The sequence below is a fragment of the Peromyscus leucopus genome, chromosome 16_21 (assembly GCF_004664715.2).
Source record: "Peromyscus leucopus breed LL Stock chromosome 16_21, UCI_PerLeu_2.1, whole genome shotgun sequence".
Classification (NCBI taxonomy): Eukaryota; Metazoa; Chordata; class Mammalia; order Rodentia; family Cricetidae; genus Peromyscus; species Peromyscus leucopus.
In genome coordinates this window covers 14,568,378-14,582,183 of record NC_051084.1, presented here as the reverse complement: position 1 = coordinate 14,582,183, position 13,806 = coordinate 14,568,378, and the positions used below count along the sequence as shown (strand labels likewise).

The 13,806-nt window shown below is 50.5% G+C and overlaps 1 protein-coding gene across 3 annotated transcripts in view; it reads right to left on the bottom strand.

The window, feature by feature from the left end:
* Nucleotides 1-13,806, bottom strand: part of Pde9a (phosphodiesterase 9A) — a 95,083-nt gene that overhangs the window by 38,448 nt on the left and 42,829 nt on the right. Inside the window, exon 1 of one of the 3 annotated variants that reach the window (XM_037200254.1) lies at nucleotides 5,544-5,691. The exons of the other annotated variants lie outside the window; for them this stretch is intronic. The gene's annotated coding sequence lies outside the window, so the exon portion shown is untranslated. Of the gene's footprint in view, nucleotides 1-5,543; nucleotides 5,692-13,806 lie in introns of those variants that run through there. 3 annotated transcript variants of the gene reach the window in all.

The following is a 13,806-nucleotide window of genomic DNA, read 5'->3' as shown; positions in this document are numbered from 1 at the left end:
TGCATATATGTGCATGCAGCTACAACACCCTTACACACAAAATGAAAAGCAATTATAAAAGCATTCACAAAACTCTTCAGCTACAGGTGTGACAAGGCAGGACAGACTTCTCATTGACACAATGCTGTAAGTTCAAGCTACTGTAATAAGGCAAGAATAAGAAATAAAAGGACACAGATCAGAAAGGAAGAGATAAATCAGCAGCCCTGCTTATGGAAAGACTGTCTATACAGAATAGTCCAAGGAATCTACAAATAAACACCCCTCCTAGAGCTAACAAGTGAATTAAAAAGGCAAAAGAAACACATACAATATTAATAATATATAATAACCATATTAAAAATGCAATACCATTGATAGTCACTCAGAAAAGCCCCACGACTCGGATATAAACCTAACAAAAACATATGCAGAATTTGTATGCTCAAAGCTCCAACATGTTACTGAAAAAAGTATATAAAGAAATAATAAGTAACTCATGCAGGTGACTTAATGAATTGGGCACAGTGATGATGCCAGTTCACCCTAAACTGGTATACAGGATTAAGGACATTCCTGTCCAATCTCTCCTTTTTTTTTTTTTTTTGGTTTATTGAGACAGAGTTTCTCTGTGGACCAGGCTGGCCTTGAACTCACAGAGATCTGCCTGGCTCTGCCTCCCAAGTGCTAGGATTAAAGGCATGCCACAGTCTCTTTTGTAGACATAGACAAGATTATTCCACAGGCAAAACCTAATGCAGATCGAATGGCCCATGCCTCTACAGCGTAACACACAGGGGCCAAACCTGTAGAGTGCCGGGGAGTCAGAGAGTCCCTAGCTGTGATGCCCAAACACACAGGGGGAGATCGCTAAGCCACTTGTCAAAATGAATCATTGCTGTAAGGAAGACAGTGTTAGGGGCTGACGAGGCAGCCTGAAGCCACACTCCAGGCAGCCGTATGCTCAGGTAGTTGGCTAACACAAAACAGATTCCACGCTTTGGAGTGTGTGTGCGTGTTTTAAGAGAGAGAAAGAACATGGAGTTGGGTGGGTGGACGGGGACCTGGAAGGAGCTGGTGTAGGGGAAAGAATAAGATCAAGATATATTTTATGAGAAGTTTAAAAAAAATAAAAAATAAGCCGGGCGGTGGTGGCGCACGCCTTTAATCCCAGCACTCGGGAGGCAGAAGCAGGCGGATCTCTGTGAGTTCGAAGCCAGCCTGGACTACCAAGTGAGTCCCAGGAAAGGTGCAAAACTACACAGAGAAACCCTGTCTCGAAAAATCAAAAAAAAAAAAAAAATAAAAAATAAAAATAAAAAATAATGAATGTAAGTATAAACAAATCATGCCCCACCCCCAAAAAGAGAAGAGACAAGCTGCAGCTCAGGAGGGGATGTTTGCTAACGGCGTACCTGACAGTGATTGGAATATAGTGTGTGTGAAAGGCTGTCAAAACTCGGCAGCAGAAAACAGGCAAGAGATGACACATGACTGTGTGCAGATGAGTGTGAGCGTGGGAACTCTTGGGCATCCACGGTCACTAGGAAACGCAAATCAAAATGCTTATCCTAAGATCAAAAAGACTGACCATGCCCAGGGCTGGGGAGGACTAGCCCTGGGTCCCTTGTGCCCATGGAGATGGACAGTAGCTGACCTTCCAGGCACGAGGAGCAAAGTCCACGTTCCCATCATCACCTGTGTGCCAATGACTGGAAATGGTCTCAGCCTGGAAACAAGCCAGGCACCCTCAAGCGTGAATGGACAGACTAACTGTGTCACCCAGCGACAGGGAGCCCAATGCAGCCATAAAAAGAACTACTTCTGCAGGAACAACCTGGATGGACCAAGAGTTCTGGTGCTGAGCGGAGCAGTTAATCCCCCAAATTACGCGTAGGATTGCATTTATTCAATGTTCCAAGTGACAACGTTAGAAATCTGATGATCTCAGATTAGTGATGGATGGGGGTCAAGGAGGGGTAAGTTGAGAAGGGAAGGTGATTACCACAGGGCAGCAGGTAGGAGGGGGGAGGACGGGTGGTGTGCACCTGAGCGGGCCAGAGTCCACAGCTGGCTGGGTCACTGGGCTGCGGTGACAGAAGCTGCCTCTCCATTTGTTCTCATGAGTGTCTGGATCCGAACTGACCTCCCAGCCAGCTCAGAACGGAACAGGAAAAACAAGGAAGGGCGGGAGAGACGGCTCAGAGAGAAAGCACGCAGTGGTCGGGGATTTGGTTCCCAGCACCACACGGCAGCTCACTACAGTAACACCAGTTCCGGGGGGATCTGAGGCCCTCTTCTGGCCTTTCTTGGGCAGAAGGCACACGTGTGGCACATAGATATTCATGCAGGCAACAGTCATACACATAAAATAAAAATAAGTAACTCTGAAAAGAGTTTAAGGAAGAGCTGTTCTTTGGATTTGAAGGATGTCGTCCCTTAAGTCTCACAGCATTTTTTTTTTATGCTTGAATTTGATTCTCAGGAGAAGCAGGACTCGGTGCTCGGGCAGATACTGGTATTCTGGTCTATGTTAAGGCTAACTAAGCCCATGTATAACCCATGCCAGCTTCTCCATGTTTTTTTGTTTGTTTGTTTGTTTTTGTTTTTCGAGACAAGGTTTCTCTGTGTAGCTTTGGTTATCCTTGAACTCACTTTGTAGACCAGGCTGGCCTTGAACTCAGAGATCCACCTGCCTCTGCCTCCTGAGTGCTGGGATTAAAGGCGTGCGCCACCATGCCCTACTGTCTCCGTGGTTCTTGGAAATGCCTCAGAAACAGAGAGGCACACCCCGCTGGGGCCACGGCCAGGATGTGGCATTCACTCTGTACATACAACTCGGCACAAAGAACTCCCTGGGACATTTATCCAGAGTGCAAAGAATGAATAATTTTCCAAGAAAAAAAAAAAAAGAGGAAAAAAATCCCATGTAGCACAGCTAGCCACCCACATGCCTGTAAACACAGCCCTGGTCTGGAAGCAGTGTCTGTTATCACAGGGATCTCTGCACCGGCACTGGCTTTTCCCCAGTGGGCTGCAGAACTGGGAAGCAAGCAGGGAACACGGGCAGAATCCCCAGGGGAGGGTGTGGCCTGTGGCAAAAGCCGCTGCTTTCGCTCCTGTCCCTGCTGCTGCTTTACCGTCCCAGGGTCACCAAGGCTGGCTGAAAGGCGCTGAGGTTTGCCCCAGCATCTCTCGTGGCTTGGACTGCTCGGGTGGGTCACAATCTTCGGGACAATGGGATGCTTAGGTAACCCCCCCATCAGCCTGGGCAGCCCGGGTCTGCCTGCCAAGTCTTCAAGGTGCTCTTTTCCATCGTAATTACAGGTGCCGCTCAACTGCACAGATTAAGGGTGTTCACTGCGACATTTGCACACATCACGGTCGGGTCACACCCGCTCATCCCCTCGTCCCCTCCACCCACCCCTTCTGTTTCCTCTGGTAATCCTTTCTTTTACAGCCCTGTCATCTTTTGAAAAGATTTTTGGTTCCCATGGGAGAAAAACCATACATTATTTCTCTTTATTCCCCTAGGGAGCCTAAAACCGCTGGATTTGGGGGCAAGTTGCCAAGTGTTCGTCATTCCCAACCTGGTGACAAAACCATACCTTGTCAGCAAAATTCACTACTACAGATGACACCTATCACCATTTCCTGGGCTGCACGGCGCATAGTGACTTGAAGAAGTTTAAGCACACACAAGCGGTTTGTTTTCGAAAATGTCTTGGTATCTCTGAGAAAAGTCAGCAGTAGTCAAGAATGCTCATAAGTCATAGCTTTAGGCAACTGTCATCTCTTTGGGGTCCCTCTGGACCTCAAGGTTCTAAGCAAAGGAGAGCGTCTGACCCATGCAGACGGGTCCTGCAGGACAGCAAGCTGACATTCCCAGGCCCTTTGTTTTCTAGGGAAACTCCAGGAGCTGAGAAGCTATGCAGAATATTCACTGGCCCTGTGAGTGTAGGAGAGCTGGTGGGAGCACTCCAGGGAGGACTCCCAGCTACTGACTGCAATAAAGGTAGAGGACTCCCAGTTATTGATGACAGCAAAGGCAGATGCCTGGTATATTCCAAAGAGCAGCATCCTCCAGGCTTAGGAGGCTTGCGTGCGGTCTCTGCGCACCAGGTGGCTTCTTGCTCGTTGAAGCCTTAGCTCCTGTAGGCTGCTGTGTCTATAGCCTCCCCAAGGCAAGCAGCCACGGTAAACGCTGGCGGGAGCTGGAGACCTCACACACAGCACAGGAGAGCCGAGTTTCATTTTAGGATGATCTGAGAGGGCCAGGAGGGGCCCAGCTTCAAGGATGCTAGGACAACACAGCACTGTCACACCACTGATTTGGAGCAGAGAAACCCCAGGTCCTGTGTGCTCAGCTAGAACAGGGGGCCGGGATAAAGCAAACCTCTGTCAGTTCTGGAGGAGGCTACTGGGGTGTCAGCTCGAGGTTCCTGGACAGAATTCGGCCGAGAGGACATAGGTGCAAGTGGGATGGGTGCCCTGTCCTGTGGGGTTTCCCCAACCAACAGACCATGGCAGAGTCGGAAGGCTGACTCCAAGTTGGGTTCCAGGGAACGTTCAAGGAACCAGTCCCTGCCCTGCCCACTTCTTCCAGGAATTGTTTATGTTTCAGGCAATTCCTGACCCTGCCCAGGACTCCTGTCATTCAGTGGCAGAAGGACACAAGCATTTGGTTAAAGGGACAGACAGCAAAGTCCGTCATTCTGTTGCAAGGAGCAATTGCACACTACATGTTGTCCGGGGCCAGCAGGCTGGAGACTCGAAGTTCTTTGTATACTGAGCTGAAGAGACAACAGCTCTGTCCATTTTTCTGTGCCCCTAATGCCTGAGCTGGTTTGGACATAACTCCTCTTCCCTGTCCCAGGCTCCTGCACGGAGGTGGAGGGCCTGAGGTGCCAGTATGGGCACCTACACTTAGCTCTCTCACCTTGCAGAAACAGCATTCAGAGCTGCAGGGGGGCTAAGTCTGCTGACATACACCTGTAATCCTTACAACTGGAGAGGCTGAGGCAGGAGGATGGGAGAACAGGAGGCCAGCCTGGACCTAGTGAGAGCCTTTCCAAAAACAGAAAACGAAGAACACAGCGCCAAGCCTCACCGGGCGGCCAGCAATGGCTCACACCTCCACTGGGCTTGCCACAACTCTATTCAGACCGTGCAGCGAGCCATGGGCTACGGTCTCAACCTGAGGCAGCAGGCGGGGTTCCGAGCATTCGCCCAGCGGCTCACGGTCCACAGAAACTCCCCAAAGCTCTGAACAACCGAAACCAAAACTAAGAAAAACCTAAACAACAATGAAAACAACGTCTACCCCCTTTGGGTAGTGGCATCATCTTTATCACCGCCACCGACGCTGTCATCACCACATTAGGGAAAAAAATAAGCCCCATTCCTTAGACTCCAAGAGGCAACCCTCCCAGAGGCCCTGAAGACAGGACGGTGCGGCCATTCCTCTCTCGGCGCGACACCCACAACAGAGAGAGCCAGAGCACTGCCTGACCAATGCTCCGACACTCCGCCCTTGCCCCAGGAACCAAGAGGGTCAGACTCACCTCCTGTCCGACTGTTGCTCTCTTCCAGCCCCCCGCAGGTGCCCTCCAACCAAGTCTGCCTTCAAAACAGCATGCGGGGATGGTCGAAGGCAGGAAGGGTCACTGGGTGCTCATTGTTTATGGGCACCATAAAACTGACATTCAGAAGGAGGGGGAGGCGGGGAAGACACACTTCCTTTATGACCCAGGAGGACAATAAAGTTATATGATTAACAGTGACCTTGCCTGGCGCTTCTTAAAGTCACAAGTTCTCTGGGTTGCCCTGCTGGGAAATCACACTCTCTCAACCTGAAGGGTCAGCAGAGGGCATTTCGGGAATAAGTAAGCCAAAGGCGCCAAGGACTCTGATGTCCTCGAGCCAAACTGCTGTGTCTGGCATCTGTCTTGGTGGTTGGGATCCACGGGCATGGGGTGTGCATAGAGCGTTGTCCTTGGGGTGTGCATAGAGCGTTGTCCTTGGGGTGGGGGTGGGGGGTCTGTCATGCTCTGCACCGTCTGCCTGATTTCAGGTGCACAGCACACTTTCTTCCCCTGCTCCCCTTCCTTAGGAACCTGTGCAGAAGCGTACACAGCGTCAGCATTCGGAACTGCCGATGCTGAAGCCAGAGCCACCAGGCTGCTTGCAGCAGGTACCGAGGAATGAGCATCGATACCCGTGGATATCAGATGATGCTGAAGAGCCAGGGAAAGGCAGAGAAGGGGTCCCAACTGTGCAGCTGTGCTCTACGTGGTTCCAACTACAGGACACTCTAGAAAAGGGGAAACCGGGGGCTGGAGAAACGGCTCAGCAGCTAAGAGCACTGGCTGCTCTTCCAGAGGATCCGGGTTCAAGTCCCAGCACCCACATGGGAGCTCACAGCTGTCTGTAACTCCAGTTTCAGGGGATCCGACACTCTCACACAGACAAATATGCAATAAAATAAATAAATAAAATATTTTAAAAAAAAGAAAAGGAAAAACCATGGAGACAGGAAAGAAGGTTGTGGGAGGGAGCAGGGAGCAGTGGAAACAGATCTCCCCACTTCCCTTGTGCTCACCCCCAAACCCCCACCATCCCCCACCCCCCGCCCCCACAACACCCTGCTGGCCAGGCTGGCTTTGAAACTCAAACGCTCATCTCAATGATCCTCCACCCTCAGCTTCCTGAGTAGCTGGGACTACAGGGCCATCCCACTTCTGGAAGCCTAGGCGGTTAAAGGTATTCCTTATGAGGCTGCGCTGGGGGACACACGGCATCGTGTGTTTACAGAGACCAGAGAATGTGCAAAGCCAAGAGTGGCCCCGTAGTGAACTGTGGACTCTAGTGAGTATGACGTGTCCATCACCGAGTGTGGAGGGAGGGAGTGGGTAGGAACTCTGTGCTTTTCCTTCAACTTTGCTATCCATCTGAAAATATCAAGTCTGTTCGTTTAAAGTAAGTTGAAGGTGGAAACCTCACGGCTTAGAGCTGCGGCTAAAGGCGATGCTGAAGGAACGGGGCCAGGAATGAAACAGAACGTAGACATCTGTCCAGCCAACACGAACAGCAGCAGAAAAGGGAAAAAAACCACAAAACCCGAGATCAGCAAAAAGCAAGCACCCTCAAGGCCAAGCCTGTATAACTTGATGGTACGACTACTCCATGGTATGGTTAATGGGAAGGTTTTTATTATAAACATGAGGGAGAGAACTGTTGGAGGCATCTGGAAGAGTCCAGAGCAGGGACAGAAAGCAATAGACTGAATATGGCCGGCAGAAGGGGGGGGGGCGCTGAGATAGAGATAGTGAAGGCAAAAGAGATGACCAGAGAGAGTGTAGAGCTGAAATAATGGGGTTCTAGGAGAACTGAGTCACTGGCAGGAGGGAGGTCCACGAACTGGAGGAGTTTAGGGTAGGAGGCAGGGTGAGAAGAACTGAGAGGTGCCAGGACTCTGAAATGTGTAACAGGTACTTGCAATATTGAAGGAGCCTGGAGCCAGCGTGCACTTTGGTGGGCTAACAGGACCACAGACAGCCATTTGTCCCTTCTGCCGATGATAAGGGAACTGGCTCCTTAGGTAGAGGGAAGAGCTTCACGAGTTCCTAAGGAATGCTGGCTTTTATCTAGCTGCCAAAATATGGGGAAATGGAGTTTTCTTTGGACCTGACAAAGTCAACCCTAGCCTCATCAATAGATGCATTCAATGGGTGTTCAAGAACAGCATGGCCTACAAAAGCCAGTTCCAGGCCAACTGGGGCTACAGTGAGACCCGCAGACAGCCAGATGGCCAGGCACCCAGTCAGTCAGCAAAGTAATATATATCCCAGGATATATATTTAAAAGTTATTTTATTATTTTGTATGCATGGGTGCTTTACCTACATGTATATCTATGCACCCAATGCATGCAGTACCTCCAGAAGCCAGAAGAGGACACCAGATCCCCTGGGGCTGGAGTTACAGGTGGTTGAGAGCCGCCAGGTGGATGCTGGGAATTGTACTCAGGTCATCTGGAAGGGTAGCCAGTAGTTTTAACCACTGAGTTGTCTCTCCAGCCCCAACAAGACAGATATTAAGAGGCCAAAATGATTGGAATGCAGGGCCTAAAACTGTATCTCCCAACACATGACCTGTCTCCATGGCAAATCCTAGACTTTTATTACAGAACCATTACTGAAGAATCAAGCAGTGTTCACAAGATATTGCCAACATGCATATGTTCTGATTGGGTGTGCAACCAATTAGAAATATCATTTATAGTAAAACTTGGGAACAAAAAATATTTAGGAATAAATGTGTGTGTGTGTGTGTGTGTGTGTGTGTGTGTGTGTGTGTGTGTGTGTTTTAAAAGATATGCAGAATGCCTATCTTGGAAAAACTTGGTGAGATGGCCCAAGGGGTGGGGCTGTCTTATGTTCATGGTTGGGAAGCCTCAATATGGTAAAGATGCCAGTGTCCCCCAAAATCTACCAATATGCTGAGAGCCTTCCTAATCAATGCCATAGATCCTCTCTTACATTTTTTTTTTTTTGAAATTGACAATGGAGAAAATATTTCAGTCACCTAAATCAACCCGAAAGGAGACATGTATGAGAGACACTCTGCCTGGTGTCAAGAACCCATACCATGTAGCTATCTTGGTACTGATGCCAATGCTAAGAACCAGGGTGGCAGATTGGAAAAGAAAGCTTGGGAAAGGAGCAGATGTGAGGTTATGCTTCAGAAGTGAGCCGTATCGAGAGAGAGACAGAGAGAGAGAGAGAGAGAGAGAGAGAGAGAGAGAGAGAGAGAGAGAGAGAGAGAGAGAGAGACAGACTCATGACCATGGGGGAGAGGCAAGATCTGACAGTCTCAGGGTAGAAGAGAAATGGGGGGGGCAGGACACAGATGAGGCTAAATGATGGGGCTGAGGGAGAAGAAAGAGACTTCCTTTCAGAGCCTGAGATGAGCTGCATTGGGAGAGACAGCTGTCAATCATAGCCTGGTAGAGGGCCTGAAACAACGAAAATTCTTTACTTCTGCAGGTTTTCAGTCAGTGGCAGGAAGTTCCCTAGCTTGTCATGTAGCCAGGCCTAGTCACCATTGCCAAAGGCCAGGGGCAGGCACTGGGCAGGACAGTCAACTTACCTTACAATCTCAAGGGAAGAGAGCCTGGGCTTGTTTTCCCCACTAATAGCAGAGTGCTCTGAACCATTGCCAGCAGGAGCTTGCCAGGTCTTTCTCACAAGGGATGGGGGTGACGCCATACCTGAGTGTCTTAAAGCAACAGGTCCGTGACCTAACTGATGGTCAGAGCCGACAGACGGACAGAGCAAGCACAGAGCCGAGTCTAGAAGGAGAAGTGTGCCGAGTGGAAGTCTGTCTGCACAAAGGTGCCAATGGGTCCAGAGCAAGAACAGTCTCTCAGCAGCAAGTCTGGCGGCTGTCACAGCCCAGGGGCACTTAGGAAGCAGGAGGGACGGTGGGTCCTACGTAAACTGATTCGAAATGGATCACAGCTTAAAGCAAAAGCTGAGCGTTCCCCTTCTGAAAACGCATCCTGAGAGCAGACGAAGGACATACCAAACATGAAAGAAAGTGTGTCACTTCCGACGTCATCCAGTTCACCGCCTCTGCTCCTTCGATGACCTCATTAAGAACATGAAAAAGGAGGTGGTGGCGGCCGCAGATGCGTGTGTGTGTGTGTGTGCATGCGTGTGTGCGTGTGTGTGTGTGTGTGCATGCGTGTGTGCGTGTGTGTGTGCGTGTGTGTGTGTGTGCGTGCGTGTGTGTGTGTGTGTGTGTGTGTGTGTGTGTGTGTGTGTAAAACACAAGCCAGGATCTGGGAAAACCAGTTAAGTGTGGCACATAAAAACCACCCAGATTACAGTTTCCAACAGCAAGTCATAATAGAGCCACAGCACACGCCAGTTTAGAAGGGGTCAAAATGCTTAGAACACGCTTCACCAAATAAGATATCCAGATGGCCAGTAAGAATATAAAACACCTATGCTGCCAAATAGCCTGGGAAGTTACAAATGGAGACGGTACTGAGATGCGATGGATCTCATACCTACTTCAGGGTTTCACAGTCTGAGACCCACAGACCAGGGCTGGGTGTCTGTGAAAGGAGTTGGCTGATCATGGGTGCCGCTGTGACCATGCACAACAGCGCTGCATCTGCCTACAGCGGTCACTTCCTCATGCACTCACTGCCCTTCTTTGCCTCAGTTTCCCCTCCCTCAAAGGACTTCCTGAGATCACGTCAAATAACGCTGGGGGAGCGTAGCTCCATCTCCAGGCACATGGGAGGCTAACCCGTTCATGAAGCACACTCTTGCTCCCAGGCTGTACCCAGGATGCAATGTCAGGATGCAAGTCCACAGTGAGACCTTCACAGCGGTCATAGTGGCTGAGCCCCACATTAGAAGTGACCTCCATGTCCACCCACAGGGCCTTGGACAGCAAGCATGCCCAGCAGCACAGAGTGGCCAAAGGCCTGTGAATTGGAAACTGTGACACTGAGCCAGAGTGTCCACACATCAAGATGGTCGGCACATAGTGGGACTCTGTACTGGTGGCACCAGGGAGCTGGCAATGCAGTCTGGTGACACAGGCAGAGAGAATGCATCCTTATGGGTGGGCTTGGAGGCAGCACCCAGGAAGTTTTCAAGATTGATGGAAATACCTGTCTTGACTGCGGGATGGCTATCCATCTAGCCTTTATCTAATTCCTCACACGGTAGGTACCCTTTGAAGCTGGGCATTCAGGTTAGATCTGGCTGAGTGCTGTGTTCTGCTGGACCTCAGGAAGGTCTTGGTACAGAGGGCAGTTGAACCATGCCCGCCCCAAAGCCCTGAGCAGTGTTCAGATGCCAGTGATGTTCTCAACCAAAGGAGATGCTGCTGTCAGCACACATTCTGGAGGCCTCTGCCCTGTTGCTTGCCACCCACGTCTCTGGCAGGGGCACGCTGCTGCCCTAGCTGGCTAGACTGCCCCGAGGAGAAGTGTGAGCATGCAATTCCGGGAACAGTTATTTTGCATTTTATACACTGCACCCTGTTTGTTTTTAAAAATAATGCAGGCAAGGATGACGAAGGCTCCGCTTCTGGAGCTTAAAAGCCTTAATGCTTTGGGCTGAAACCGCACTAAATATAGAAAATATTATTAAGAAGCATTATTATTGCTCACAAACAGCACATCTGCGCTCAAATTCTGAGCAGTAGCTTGGCTTCCGAGCAAAATCAGAGCCCACACAACGTGTGTCTGTTTGGCCCTGAGGGAGCATCCCTGTGCCATTAAAATCCTGCAGCTTTGTTGAGACAAGGCTTTTGCCCATTGGACAATGCCCTCGGGGTTACTTAAAATGATAGCTACCATTTATTGAGCGTTGCTAAGTGGCAGGCCCCCGCTAAGCATTTTGCATAAATTACATCATTTACCCTCTGAAGAACCCTGCTGAGGTGTCTATTTTAATTCGTATTCTGCACAGGAAATGGAAGCCCACGGGGCAACTAGAGAGTTTTCCTAAGGCCACTTCAGCCAGCTGGCAGATGAATGCAGCTTCGGATGGCCCTTTATTCTTGGATTCCTATTTTCAAGCCCAAAGCTCTAAGTCTGGGCTCCACAAAAGTGATCCACAGATCACTTAGGGAGGTTACCCAGCAAGTCCTCCAAGGGAAGCGGGGTGGTGGTGGCGGGCACTGAGGCATATTCATGAGGAAGTGACCACTGTGAACAGGTGAAGATCAGTGCCCTGGGGTCCCTTTGGGCAAGTTCACTGGTGACAGCAGAAGACTGTCCCCTGTGAGACAGCTATCTGGAGTGGTGGTTCTTCCAGCACTCCTGGTCTTCACTGAACAGGGGAAGTCCTCAGGGAGGAGGGACACAGGGTTGGAGAAGGGTGCCCCTGGTGGGTTTGAGAACCACCCACTGAGATCCGGGGACTTGAAGGATAGGCCAGCCTGTTGCACTCACGGGATCTCCGATGCTCTGCAGTGAACCCTCAGTACTGTTCTCAGACCCTTCCTCTCAGGGTTGTTAGACGTCTGAAAAGACCAAGACCGGTTTACTCACTGCATCTCCAAACAGTTCAATGCAGCAACCATACACAAAATATGCATGAAAATTCAGAACAGTATCGCTCACAATAGATACAACCCTCAGGTATGTCCCCCGATGAGTGGGCTCAAAATGTAGACCAGTCCACAAAAGGCCACGTCACTCATCCCTAAAAGGAATGGAAGCAGCTTCATGCCACATGCGTGGACCCCATGCTTACTGCAAGACATGCCCCCAAATGCCACAGTGGCGTATTTGAAACACTGGGAATAGGCAAATCTTTACATGGAATGCCGACTAGAGGCTGCCAGGGCCTGGGAAGGGAGGGGTGTGAAAATGGAGATTCTGGGCCCACAGGTGTGGGGCGTCTATCTGGGGCGATGGAAACATTTGGCGATAAACAAGTGGCAATGGATGCACAATGAAATACATGCAGACAAAACGGCTCCACTGCACGCTGAATTGTGGATGAAATAGCATGCAAATTATGCCTCGAGCAAACAGAAAAGCCGAATGCAAATTCCCGAGGGATCTCCCTCATCCTCTGTCTTCTAAGACAGGTAGGTAACGCACACTGAGCTGGCAGGATTGCTTCCTTTGGTCCACATGGGCCTGGCAGAATGCTTGCTTGGTCTGGCAGTGCCTGGGGTTCCACGGATGCTCCGCGGACACTCCAGAAACCTACTCAGCGGTTCTTTCTGGGGCTCTGAGGCCTCTGTGAGTCCACTCAGACACTAAGCACACAGTGTATGGGAGCAGGTGCAGGGTGAAGTTTCCCTCCCACGGACACCAGTAGCACATGTGGCAAGGCACACATGGACACACATCTCCCTGGGTCTCCAGCCAAGGCCCCCGTCCACTTTCCACAAAGAAGGGGGCAGGTATGGGCCTGTGGACAGGCTGCCTGTCCCCAGTGGGAATTCTGAGCACTATCTACCGCTGGTTACCTGTCACCTGTGCTCTGCCCTCTGTCCTCTGGAGACAGCGGTGGCAATAAAGCTGCTGTAAACAAGGTCCTGGACTCTATCTTGGAGGCAGGGCATTCCAACGACACCCAGTGGAGCTGGCGGCATGTGCCGAGATAAAGGACTCCATGGGTCCTGCCTCAACCAGCTGGACACCAGGCTGGCAGAGTGGGACTACACAGGCCCGTCCTGGGCTCCAGGGGAATGCTGAGAAACAGAGGAGGCCATGAAGAACCCACAAGCACTCTGCAGGGCCATTTCTGGTTCAGAAATTGAAGGTACCATCCCCAGGTTCAGTGTGACTCGATGGCCAACAGCTGCTGGATCTTGAGAAAGCCACGGGCACACGGCTCTTCCAGGGGACACAAGGCCACCGCAGGACCCATCAGCTTGGGAAAGTCAGACACATTTTGCTTTGCATCTGGCTCTGGACAAGAAGTGAAGCAAGACTTTGGCCCCGCATGACTACTGTGCGGTGGGTGTGGCGGCCACAGCGCTGGCCTTCACCTGAGGGCAGCTCAGACTAGCGGGGGACTGCTTTTCATGGGACCACAGAGTGGCCCTTTCTCTACGGGTCTGAGGTCTCAGGACTGACATGAGGCTACTATTCCGACATGCATGTCTCTCTCAGGCAGGCATGCTGTAACGGGCTGTCAACGGCAAGAGTAAATATATATATATATTGCCATTTAGAAACATCTGAGTCTGAGCTGCTTAATAAAATAAAATTGACTGACAATGGACGGTCTTTCAAAAGAATGGTCACCATCACCATAAAACAGACAAGAGAGCCTGTGCC